At 46.8% G+C, this 12,088-nt stretch overlaps 1 pseudogene across 1 annotated transcript in view; it reads left to right on the top strand.

Moving 5' to 3' along the window:
* Positions 1–12,088, top strand: part of LOC311073183 — a 111,975-nt pseudogene that overhangs the window by 70,554 nt on the left and 29,333 nt on the right. The gene's annotated exons all lie outside the window — the stretch shown is intronic.

The raw sequence follows: 12,088 nt of genomic DNA, 5'->3' as shown, positions 1-12,088 counted from the left end.
TGAGTGGCCGCTTAGTGTAAAATACTTGCACTGCACCCTCTGACTATTTCAGGACTGGCTAGTTTGTGATCGTGAGCGCACATTCACGACCTGACGTCTCAAAGTGACACTAGGTCCGTAATGAACGAATAATTGAAATTATGAGATGCCCAGAATAATCAAAGATCTAAATTAATTCATAATCAATATTTATGATTATTTTCTAATCAGAAACACAATCTAAATTTGATTATCATTTGAAGTCAGATTACACATAGAGCTAAAGTAATACTAAAACTAAATTCCAATAAATTAAGTGAACTTCACTGGAACGCTGAAAAGACATACACGCATTAAACCTTCGCCAGGCCGTTGGATTCCGTCATTAGGCCAATGGTCTTGCAGTAGTAAAACCCTGCTGTCATCAGACCAGAAACACACAACGGGACTAACATGTCAGGTCACGTCTCCACATCAATAAAAGGAAAAACAAAGAGAAATGCATAGTGCATAAAGAAAATGATTCATATTTTAGGACTATTACTGTAATCCCAAACATTTACACAAGAGACACAAGATGGCACAGATCTGTTTCCCAATGTTCCCATTTATATGTATTGTTTCTTTTATTTTACAACCTGATAGATAAGTCAAATCATAACCATATAGTATAAATTATATTTAACCAGAATACAACTTTAACAAATTTACAATACAGTATGAATAGTTAATTGAACCTGAATTATTTTCATTTGCAAACTGAGTATATATGGGATGCCAGTAATGACCAATGAATGTGTTTTTGAAAAAGCTGTAGTTAGAATTGTTTTATTTAGAAATAGCACTCATTAAAAACTAGAATCTGAGATCTTAAACTCATTCCTGAACAAACTGAATCTGAAATGTCTTCATTAAAATGATAATTAAAGCTGTTTTTATGAATTATGTATGTGTGTGTGTGTGTTTGTGTGTTTGTGAACACTGACCAAATCTGACCGGGGTTGATGGTTATCAGATCCGTTATCAGTCCAACACTGTCATTAACCGCTGCCAAATCAAACCTGAAAGAGACAGAAAACGTAATATTGTCAGGAAGGATGAGTGAAAACCAGTGTGTGTGTTGTGGTCAGTGAGGGAGTGAGGAATGATGGGATGTGTTTACCGTATGATGAAGTCTGCGCTGTCAATCTCAGACCAGGGGACACACATTGAGTTTTCATAATTTATGGAAACTTTTCATATAAATATTATTTTTATACTGTACAACCTGTATATTCTGTCCCACAACCCTCACAGAAAACCTTCTGCATTTTTACATTTTGTTGCAAGTGTGAAGTTGAAGTTGAACCACTTCATAAATAAAACTATTCTCTGTTTTCATTAAATAAGCCTCTGACTTTTTATTGCTGGTAATTTCATGTACAGTTAGCACATTGTACTCTATGCATTAGCGGCTTTGAATAGAATTTACAATAAATTACATTTTTAAAGAAGCCCATCCTAACCATGACCCAATCTTTATATTCTTCATCAGCTGAGAAAAACAGTTTGTTCCCATTGTTAACCATTCAGCTTCACTGGCAACAAAATTTAGTGCAGTCCAGTAATAGTTTTATTCCTGTTGTGACTCTCAATAATATTAAAAAGCACACAAATGAAGCTCTAGCATAAGTTCTGCCGGGAAGACTCAATTGTTACATCACTTATTATTACCTTCTCATCTGTCCAATCATATTCCTATACTTGTGGTATAAAAGATTGGTACTTACACTTATCTGAGTTCGCAGATGCTGACGCTTCAATTCATCTCCATCCTCCCCAACACCTCCAGGATGGTCTCTTCCCTCCATCCACCCCACGACCACCAGGATGGTCCCTTCCTATACCTCGCAGGGGGTCGGCTGCGCCCCTGCCTTCGTCTTTAGGCAGGATATGCAGATCCGGACCCTCGGATTGCAAGCTACAGACGGGGCCTACGCCAAAGAACTTGATTGCTTGTTGGGCTGTTAATGTTTAATTGTTACAGTATTTATTCTCCCGAGTCTCTCTGGTAGAACTAAAAGACTTCAGAAACAACTCCCACCCTTTCTGTGTTGTCTTTCACAAAAAGAACCTTGAAGGATCAATTTTATATATAAAATTGATCCTTCAAGGTTCTTTTTCTGTCCTGTTGAAAAAAAAAAAAATACTACAAATAAACTCCTGTCTTTATATATAAAGAAAGGAGTTTATTTTTAGTATTACGTTTTTTTTTTTTTTTTTTCAACAGGACAGAAATTAATATCAAGTATTTTGATTTTAGCAGAAACTTATGTTCCATACGTGCTTGTTGTTGTGTTTTTGTTTTTCCCTCCCTCTCTTGTACGCCTCCTGTTCACTCTCAGGTTCCTGTGATAGGTCGTGCCAGCTGTCAATCATCATCAGGGCGGCTCTTCTGCGTCCAAACTGGGGCACGTTCAAGTTCAAAACGGTGCGCAACGTTTTGCTACGGTTTCCGGGTTGAACGTCATGTTTCCTGGAAACGGCGTGCAACGGGGTTTGAGATACGTTTTCTCTTGTTTGGTGGGTGTGTCAGAACTGCAGTCCAATCAGCAGCAACATGTATATAAAGCACGTGGTATTAAAGTGAACTCGCACAATGGGTTTAAAGTCCGCGTGAACCGGAAGTTGCAAACGACTTTTCTCCAGTGTTGTGACGTATTTCCCAGTGAAAAGGAATATTGAACAGAGGGCAGGGTTTTACTCTAGCGCTCCTCCTCTCCATCTCTCGCTCATAACAGACTAACGGTTTGAGGGGAGTGGTTAAGCGTTTCCCAACCCAAGTCCTCAAACCTACGTCATCAGGGAAGGTCCTCCAATGCAGAGGGGAGGGGCATTTTCAGATTTTGATTAAAGATTACGAAGCCAAAAAATTTTTTTGTGTGGATTGACTTGCATGGATGAATTGTTCACCACAAAACGATCAATTTAGGCAAACAAAGTAAATATGGTCAATTTTGATTTCATGTGGACTTTAAGGAAAGTATTAAATTTACAAATGTGTTCGATGCAGCTCGATATACGCAACAACTGAGGATATTAGAAGACATGTTTGTCGAAAGTTTTATTGTAAAAAATATAGGATATCAACAAAATGATGTAGCTGTTTATATTTTTAGCTTCAATGCAAGTGTATTGGTATAGAAATAAACAATGGTAATTAAGTGCTTTTCCTAAAAAAAGGATCACCGTTTCTGTTTAAAAAACGTTGTGCAACGTTTTGTCGGGGCTGAACGCAGCCTTGCTGTCGCCTCGCTGTTTTAAAGACTTCCAGCGCATCTCGTTTGGCAGCAGTGTGTGTTTGTTCAGTGTCCTGAGTTGCATACTTTGTATCAGTTTAATCAAATCCCATTTGTGTATGTGTAGTCTAACATTAATTTCCTTAGTGTTATTTTGTGCTTTACGCCACTGTTCTGAGGTTAATGTTCTTTTAGCCTTATGAGGGAAAAGAGAACCGGTCAGTAAATTGCGCGATGTACATTGTGCCCGTAGTAATGTCAGGTGTTAGACACACTAGGTAAAAAGTGTGCACCACCCTTTGTATTTTTGTTTTCTTAGTTAGAGAACGATTTTAGGGCGTCAAATACGCTGAAGAATTTCGGTTTATTTTTCACATTTTATTTTATTATGTTAGAGGTTGTGGGGGAATAGTTTAAGGGAATTATTTTGTTATATTTGGTTCTTTAATTTGACACCACTTAAGTTCCTTTTCCCTATAATTATTGTTTGTTTTGTTATAATTATAGTGTGTTTTCATTTACATTGTACATAGCTCACTGCAGTTATGTGTGTAAACCAGCTCCAGTTGGTTGCCTGATTTGTGAGTACCTGTGGTGATGAGCCGTTTGAGATCGAAAGAGGCTAGGAGAGAGATGAAGTCTGTTGCATACGGTTTCTCTAGGTGAATGCTGAAATCACCCAAGACTACCAGTGGAGTGCCGTCCTCAGGGAAAGAGGACAGCAGCACATCCAGCTCCTCTACAAAGTTGATAAATGACTACAATATGGATCTTACTGGGAGTTGTAAGTGTAATAGCATGATATTCAAACGAGTTAGTATTGCATAGAGAAGAGAGCATTGAGTATTTCCAATTGTTAGAAATAAGAAGATCTGAACCCCCACCCCTTCCAGACTGGCGAGAGGAGTGAGAGAAAGAGAAAGTGTTAGAGAGAGCAGCTGGGGTTGCTGAGTCTTCTGGACAAATCCATGTCTCAGTCAAGCCCAAGATACTAAGAGAAGAATGAGATGCAAAGGCTGGAATAAAGTCAGCTTTTTTAACGGCTGACTGACAATTCCATAGACCCATAGAAAGAGAGAGAGGTGTGTGTGAGGATGAGAGAATGGGACGCAGATTAGCAGTATTGTGCTGCCTTCTGTGCATGATGAAAGAGCGTTGTCGAGAGAAAGCAGGAATGTATTGAAAGCACATGTTGAGTAAGAAAAATAGGATAAAAGTGGGAAAGGAAAGGGAGAAGAAGATACTTAAGTGCCTTTCTGGTGTCCTTCCGTGACAGCGTGCAAACTACATAGATATAATGCTTTCAGTGCTTGAGTGAGTACAGCTGTCTCGGCCCAACAATTAAGCAAATAATCTGAAAATGGGAGAAATCGAAACTAGCTGCTGGGAGGCGACACTTAAGTGCAATGAAACTGCAATATTTTTCAGATGTGGCTGTTATTTAAAGTAGGAACGCGTCTAAATAAAATACAGATTTGTGTGAAGGGAAAAATTTAAAATAAGCAGAGAATCGAAAATAGCCTTACCTTGAATCAAATAGTAGGAGAACTGGAGAATAATAGGAGAACTGGATATTAAGAAAAAAACACTTGCGTGCTCTTGCCGTATCTGTCACAGTGTCTGGTTGTGTTTCCCCGGGTATCCACTAGATGTCCTCCTTTTCCCCACGGTGTCATTCACAGGAACTACATGTCCCACTATCCCTGTCTGCGTGATTACACCCAGGTGTTGGTATTTTTAATCACCCAGCTGTCTCTCGTTGTTCCCTCGTTGTTCTTGTATTTAATGCCCTGTTTGTCTCATGTTCTGTGTGGATCGTTGTTTTATGTCACCTCGCTTGTGTTCCCGTGTTTCTTGCCTGTAGCCTGTTTATTGTTTTGTATTGCCTGTCTGGACTTTGAACCCTGCCTGTTTTGACTATGATTTTGGATTGCCCTATATAATAAACTCATCCCTGCACTTTGGATCCGCTTTGCCCTCTTCCTTGTGCGATCCGTGACAGAACGATCCACCACCACTAGGATCCAAGCAGGATGAGTGGCCGCCGCAATTTCCCCGCTGCCAGAGGAGAGGAGAGGAGATGGCCAGCACCATCAGACAGTAAGCCAGAGCCCAGAATGAACATTTTTGACTGCTTTGCGCTGTGGGCTCGGAGGACGGACGAAAGATTTTTCATCAAAACCCCTGATTCCCAGCCCACAGCAAGCTTCGGGTCGGACCACGCCCCCCGCCCTGACAAGTCCTTCGAGGGGACCAAACTGGCTAAATTCCGCGGGACTCGTGGAGGTCGCAGAGGAGGCGGAGGGGGTCGGGAGGGAGTTCAGTCCCATCACCCGTTCTGGCCGCCCGTTGATCCAGAGGTCCCTCCGCCGTGGGCTCCACCCAGTCCAGAGCCGTCCACTCGCCATCAGAGACGGCGGAGGAGGAGGAAACCTCTTGGCCTCGACCACGGGTCCAAGACCGTGCCCGTACAGCCTGCTGTCACCCCGGAGCCAGTGTCTGTTCCTGAGCCGGAGCCAGTGTCTGTTCCTGAGCCGGAGCCAGTGTCTGTTCCTGAGCCGGAGCCAGTGTCTGTTCCTGAGCCGGAGCCAGTGTCTGTTCCTGAGCCGGAGCCAGTGTCTGTTCCTGAGCCGGAGCCAGTGTCTGTTCCTGAGCCGGAGCCAGTGTCTGTTCCTGAGCCGGAGCCAGTGTCTGTTCCTGAGCCGGAGCCAGTGTCTGTTCCTGAGCCGGAGCCAGTGTCTGTGTCTGTTCCAGTTCCTGAGCCGGAGCCAGTGTCTGTGTCTGTTCCTGAGCCGGAGCCAGTGTCTGTGTCTGTTCCAGTTCCTGAGCCGGAGCCAGTGTCTGTTCCTGAGCCGGAGCCAGTGTCTGTTCCTGAGCCGGAGCCAGTGTCTGTGTCTGAGCCGGAGCCAGTGTCTGTGTCTGTTCCAGTTCCTGAGCCGGAGCCAGTGTCTGTGTCTGTTCCAGTTCCTGAGCCGGAGCCAGTGTCTGTGTCTGTTCCAGTTCCTGAGCCGGAGCCAGTGTCTGTGTCTGTTCCAGTTCCTGAGCCGGAGCCAGTGTCTGTGTCTGTTCCTGAGCCGGAGCCAGTGTCTGTTCCTGAGCCGGAGCCAGTGTCTGTGTCTGTTCCAGTTCCTGAGCCGGAGCCAGTGTCTGTTCCTGAGCCGGAGCCAGTGTCTGTTCCTGAGCCGGAGCCAGTGTCTGTGTCTGAGCCGGAGCCAGTGTCTGTGTCTGTTCCAGTTCCTGAGCCGGAGCCAGTGTCTGTGTCTGTTCCAGTTCCTGAGCCGGAGCCAGTGTCTGTGTCTGTTCCAGTTCCTGAGCCGGAGCCAGTGTCTGTGTCTGTTCCAGTTCCTGAGCCGGAGCCAGTGTCTGAGTCTGTTCCAGTTTCTGAGCCTGTGTCTGTTTCTGTGTCTGTTTCTGAGCCCTCAGTGACCGCGACACTGGCCATTATGACCACAGCCATGTGGTGTGTGTGGGCTACGCACACACTTGGACCGGTGGTGTCTGTTCCTGGGCCGGTGGTGCTAGTTCCAGTGCCCGAGCCGGTGGTGCTAGTTCCAGTGCCCGAGCCGGTGGTGTCTGTTCCAGTGCCCGAGCCGGTGGTGCCAGTTCCAGTGCCCGAGCCGGTGGTGCCAGTTCCAGTGCCCGAGCCGGTGGTGCGAGTTCCAGTGCCCGAGCCGGTGGTGCGAGTTCCTGTGCCCGAGCCGGTGCTGCCAGTTCCTGAGTCGGAGCCGTCTGTTCCTGAGCCCTCAGTGACCGCGACACTGGCCATTATGGCCACAGCCATGTGGTGTGTGTGGGCTACGCACACACTTGGACCGGTGGTGTCTGTTCCCGGGCCGGTGGTGTCTGTTCCCGAACCGGTGGTGCCAGGTCCAGTGCCCGAGCCGGTGGTGCCAGTGCCATTGCCTGAGCCGGTGGTGCCAGTGCCATTGCCTGAGCCGGTGGTGCCAGTGCCAGTGCCTGAGCCGGTGGTGCCAGTGCCAGTGCCTGAGCCGGTGGTGCCAGTGCCAGTGCCTGAGCCGGTGGTGCCAGTGCCAGTGCCTGAGCCGGTGGTGCCAGTGCCAGTGCCTGAGCCGGTGGTGCCAGTGCCAGTGCCTGAGCCGGTGGTGCCAGTTCCAGTGCCTGAGTCGGTGGTGCCAGTTCCGGTGGTGCCAGTTCCAGTGCCTGAGTCGGTGGTGCCAGTTCCAGTGCCTGAGTCGGTGGTGCCAGTTCCAGTGCCTGAGTCGGTGGTGCCAGTTTCAGTGCCTGAGTCGGTGGTGCCAGTTCCAGTGCCTGAGTCGGTGGTGCCAGTTCCAGAGCCGGAGCCGCTGGTGCCAGTTCCAGTGCCTGAGCCGTTGGTGTCAGTTACACCGCCCGAGGGGTCGTCTCCGCCCTGGCCGCCCGAGGGGTCGTCTCCGCCCTGGCCGCCCGAGGGGTCGTCTCCGCCCTGGCCGCCCGAGGGGTCGTCTCCGCCCTGGCCGCCCGAGGGGTCGTCTCCGCCCTGGCCGCCCGAGGGGTCGTCTCCGCCCTGGCCGCCCGAGGGGTCGTCTCCTCTGTCCAGGCCCCTCGATGAACTGTCGTCTCCGCCCTGGTCGGCCGTTGGACTGTCTGTGTCACCCTGGCCCCCTTTGAGTCTGTTACCCCCTGTTTCTGTTTCCCTTCATGGACCTGGCCCCCCGTCCCTCCCCCTGATCCTCCACCGTGCCACCTCCCTCCTGAACTCTTGTTTTGTTCCGTGTCCTGTCTTGGAGTGTCTGGGAGCCACTCCGTAGAGGGGGGGTTATGTCACAGTGTCTGGTTGTGTTTCCCCGGGTATCCACTAGATGTCCTCCTTTTCCCCATGGTGTCATTCACAGGAACTACATGTCCCACTATCCCTGTCTGCGTGATTACACCCAGGTGTTGGTATTTTTAATCACCCAGCTGTCTCTCGTTGTTCCCTCGTTGTTCTTGTATTTAATGCCCTGTTTGTCTCATGTTCTGTGTGGATCGTTGTTTTATGTCACCTCGCTTGTGTTCCCGTGTTTCTTGCCTGTAGCCTGTTTATTGTTTTGTATTGCCTGTCTGGACTTTGAACCCTGCCTGTTTTGACTATGATTTTGGATTGCCCTATATAATAAACTCATCCCTGCACTTTGGATCCGCTTTGCCCTCTTCCTTGTGCGATCCGTGACAGTATCCACGTACTGACCGCTTGTCCTGTTCATATCCATGCTCATGTTTTATGTCATACAAACACCCATAAAGCCAACAAAATAAGATACAATTCAACTCCACACATAACTGGAACTGAATTGGAAAGAAGCACAAGAGTTCACAAAGACCCAAACACTTTTCTTAACTATTGCTACATGAGCCGTGGATGTCAAAAGCAGCAGACAGATACAGTGAGATATGTGTGATTTACATGTCACTTGGAGAAGAAATATTTTGTCAGAATATAAAGCTACTTTTGAAAGGCCGTCAGTGGAGAAATTAATATTATCAAAATTGCTCTCTGTATGATGATATAATGGAGATGATATTCTGTCATTGTTTTGTCAGTCATGGCGTCCTCCGCTGATCACAGGACTCACAACACTGTTCCTATAGAGGAGGAGAGTCAAGAGAAGAAGGTAAAGAGATATAAACTAAACTCCTTAAACAACCTGTGAAATGCATCTTTCCTGAGTCCTGAAATGTTGAAGAACCTGTTCCTTTATTTTTATTTTTAAACAGCTAAATCCAATAGTCTTTCATTACACCTGATAAAAGCTGATCCTCATTGAACACGGCTAGACGGGAGTGCAACACTCTGATGGGAAGTGCTTCACAGTTAGCACAGGCAGCCCCCACAAGAGCTGCCCGAGCGTGCTGTGCTCCTAAGCAATACACACAAAGCTCGTATGTGGCCCCACCTGTGATGAATCTCGGGCAAAGATGCACACACTGCCTAAACTGCTCGCTCGCCATAATTGTTTTTCTTTAGTTAACTATTGCTACATGAGCCGTGTATGTCAAAAGCTTTAGTTTTTCTTTTAGCCTGACTTATATAAACTCCTAACAGACAAACAACAGTAATCAGACAGTTTCACAGACACAGAGCGCTTGCTGAAGAGCAGAAAGCTAACTCTGTTGTGTGCTGGCGTCCCTTTGTAGCCGTCGCATGCTACGTCATGACGCAGTGCCAATCAGGATATGATTATTTTCATTAATGCTTCAGACGAGCCACGCTAAGGGCGTTCCCCAAAGTGTTGTTACCGACGCAGTGCGAGTTCCCTCGAAAGGGAACAGATTTATTAACATACTTGTTTTAAATGCTTACAAATGAGCAGAAATACTCTACCGTAATAAAACCCTGCTGTCATCAGACCAGAAACACACAATGCGAACATGCTTACATGTCAGGTAATGTCTCTTCATCCTTAAAAGAAAAAAACAAAGAGATATTTTGCATAAAGAAAGATGAAAGACAAGTATATATTGTGAACGACTCGAATCTCGCGTTTGCCAAGACAGCATGTAGATTACGGGTCTGCAATAAAAGGGACACATGCGATCTGTGAAATAATACTGTTTGGGTGCAAGGCATTCACAGTCAGGTCCTGAAGGTGATGATGTGATCATCCTACTTCTAGTTGCCCTGTACTGGCCGGCCCGGGTATGGTTTTCAGACATCATAGCACTCTGAGGAGGGACCTGCTTCCACAGGCCGGGGGCTCAATATTCACCCTTGACCAGACCTGTGGAAACCCTGAGGGGGCTCAGTACCTAGAGGCTGGCCTGTCAGCTGCGGTTGAGACCATACTCAGTTCCAGAGCTCCTTCCACGAGGAGATTGTATGGCCTAAAGTGGAATGTGTTTCCACTTGGTGTAGAGAGCGTGAGGTGGACCCAGTTAACTGCTCGGTTGGCTTCAGTGCTGGAGCTCCTCCAAGATCATCTCATCATCATAGGTGGCTGCCATTGCAGCTTTCCATGCTCCTCTGCGTGATGGGTCTCTGGGGAGACATCAGCTGGTTGTATGTTTCCTCCGTGGGGCTTGGAGGATGAGACCTGTAGCTCGTACCAGAGTTCCCACATGGGACCTGGCAGTGGTTCTCAAAGAGCTGGTCGAGGCCCCCTTCGAACCGCTGGAGTCGGCTGAGGCCAAGAACATTCCCTCAAGGTTGCTTTTTTATTAGCCATTTTTTCTCTGAGGAGAGTAGGAGATCTTCAGGTGCTCTCTATATCTCATGGGTGCCTGGAGTTTGCTCCAGGTGACATTAAGGCTATCTTGCATCCCAGGCCAGGCTATGTGCCTAAAGTGCCATCTAATGTGGCACGGCCTACGGTTCTGCAGGCTTTTCATTCTCCACCTCACATGACAGTGGATGAAGAAAGACTTTATTTGCTCTACCCTGTCAGAGCTCTCAAGATTTATGTCCAGAGGTCTTCTTCATGGCGGAAGTCAGACCAGTTGCTGGTGTCCTTCGGGTCGCCCAAGAAGGGACTTCCTACATCCAAAGAGACCATCAGTAACTGGGTCATTCAGGCTATCTCTATGGTCTATCAGGTGTGCAGCTTGCCTTCACCTTTGGCCGTGAGGACTCATTCAACCAGAGGCATGACGTCCTCTAGAGCCCTCCTCTCAGGGGCCCTGATCCAAGAAGTGTGCGATGCTGCAGGATGGGCTACCCCTCATACTTTTAACAGATTCTATAGCCTGGACATTCCTTCTACGCCAGGCACTCTAGTGCTCTCGTCCTAAGTGTGCCTGTGCGCAGCTTCACACTGGGACAGACAGGGCTCATTGTGGCATAGTGGGTACTCGTTCCCCAAAGTGTTGTGATCGACACCGTTCGAGTTCCCACAAAAGGGAATGTCTTGGGTTACGACTATAACCCTTGTTCCCTGAGAAGGGAACGAGACACTGCGTCCCTCCGCCACACCTTCCCCTGCCTGGGAGCGACTTGCTTCATTGCAGAAGTTAAATCTGTTGTGTGCTGACGTCCCTTTGTAGCTTCCATGTATGCCGTCACGTTACGTCATGACGCAGCACCAATCAGGATTGGATTAGTTTAATTCATACTTCAGATGCGTTACACTAAGGGCGTTCCCCAAAGTGTCATAGTCAACACAGTGTCTCATTCCCTTCTCATGGAACAAGGGTTACAGTCGTAACTCGAGACGTTTTTGTGTTACCCAGCTCCTGGATCAGACGCAACAACCCAGTGTTTGGGTAGTTTTTGTGTTACCCATATCCTGGGTCAGATATAACAACCCAGGGGTTGAATTATTTATTTGCTTTTTGTGACCTCTTCCGGAGAAAGCAGTGCAGCTCCGTCAAATTGCTGCATGTCTTCGTTAAAATACAGGTTTGTGTAAATTTTTTATGTATATCAAAAAATGTATATTATGTATATCATTTAATATTTTATGCAAAGCAACATACAGGGGCATGATAATGATACAAATGTCGTGTCAGTCTTTTCGCGTGATGGAAGATAATACCTTGCATAAAATTGTATTTTATTCAAAAAAAGATACAGAATATAAATGCTTAGAACGTTAAAATATGTTCTCAGAATGTACACTGGTTGATTATGAACAGGTTATGGAGTCAGTCACAGGATATTTCGGCTATGAGTTAAACGCAGGGCAGCGGTTTGAAGTTAGAAGTTCCCCCGCTAAACATGATACAAGTGCCAGCACGAGATCTAGCGCCATTACGGTTGTCCTCTCTCTTCGTAAAAAGATTAAAAGAAAGAGGAAATATTGGGTCCACCCAATCCTGAGATTGCGTAGAGAGGGAGGAGAGTTCGCTGCGGGATTATCCCGAGCAATTCAAAGTTTACTTCAGGATGTCAGTGTCTCAGTTTTAATGCTTTGCTAGCG

The sequence above is a fragment of the Abramis brama genome (genome assembly GCF_963993115.1).
Source record: "Abramis brama genome assembly, chromosome: 22".
NCBI lineage: Eukaryota > Metazoa > Chordata > Actinopteri > Cypriniformes > Leuciscidae > Abramis > Abramis brama.
Note: the sequence above shows the minus strand (reverse complement) of the source record. Positions and strands in the feature narration are given on the sequence as shown.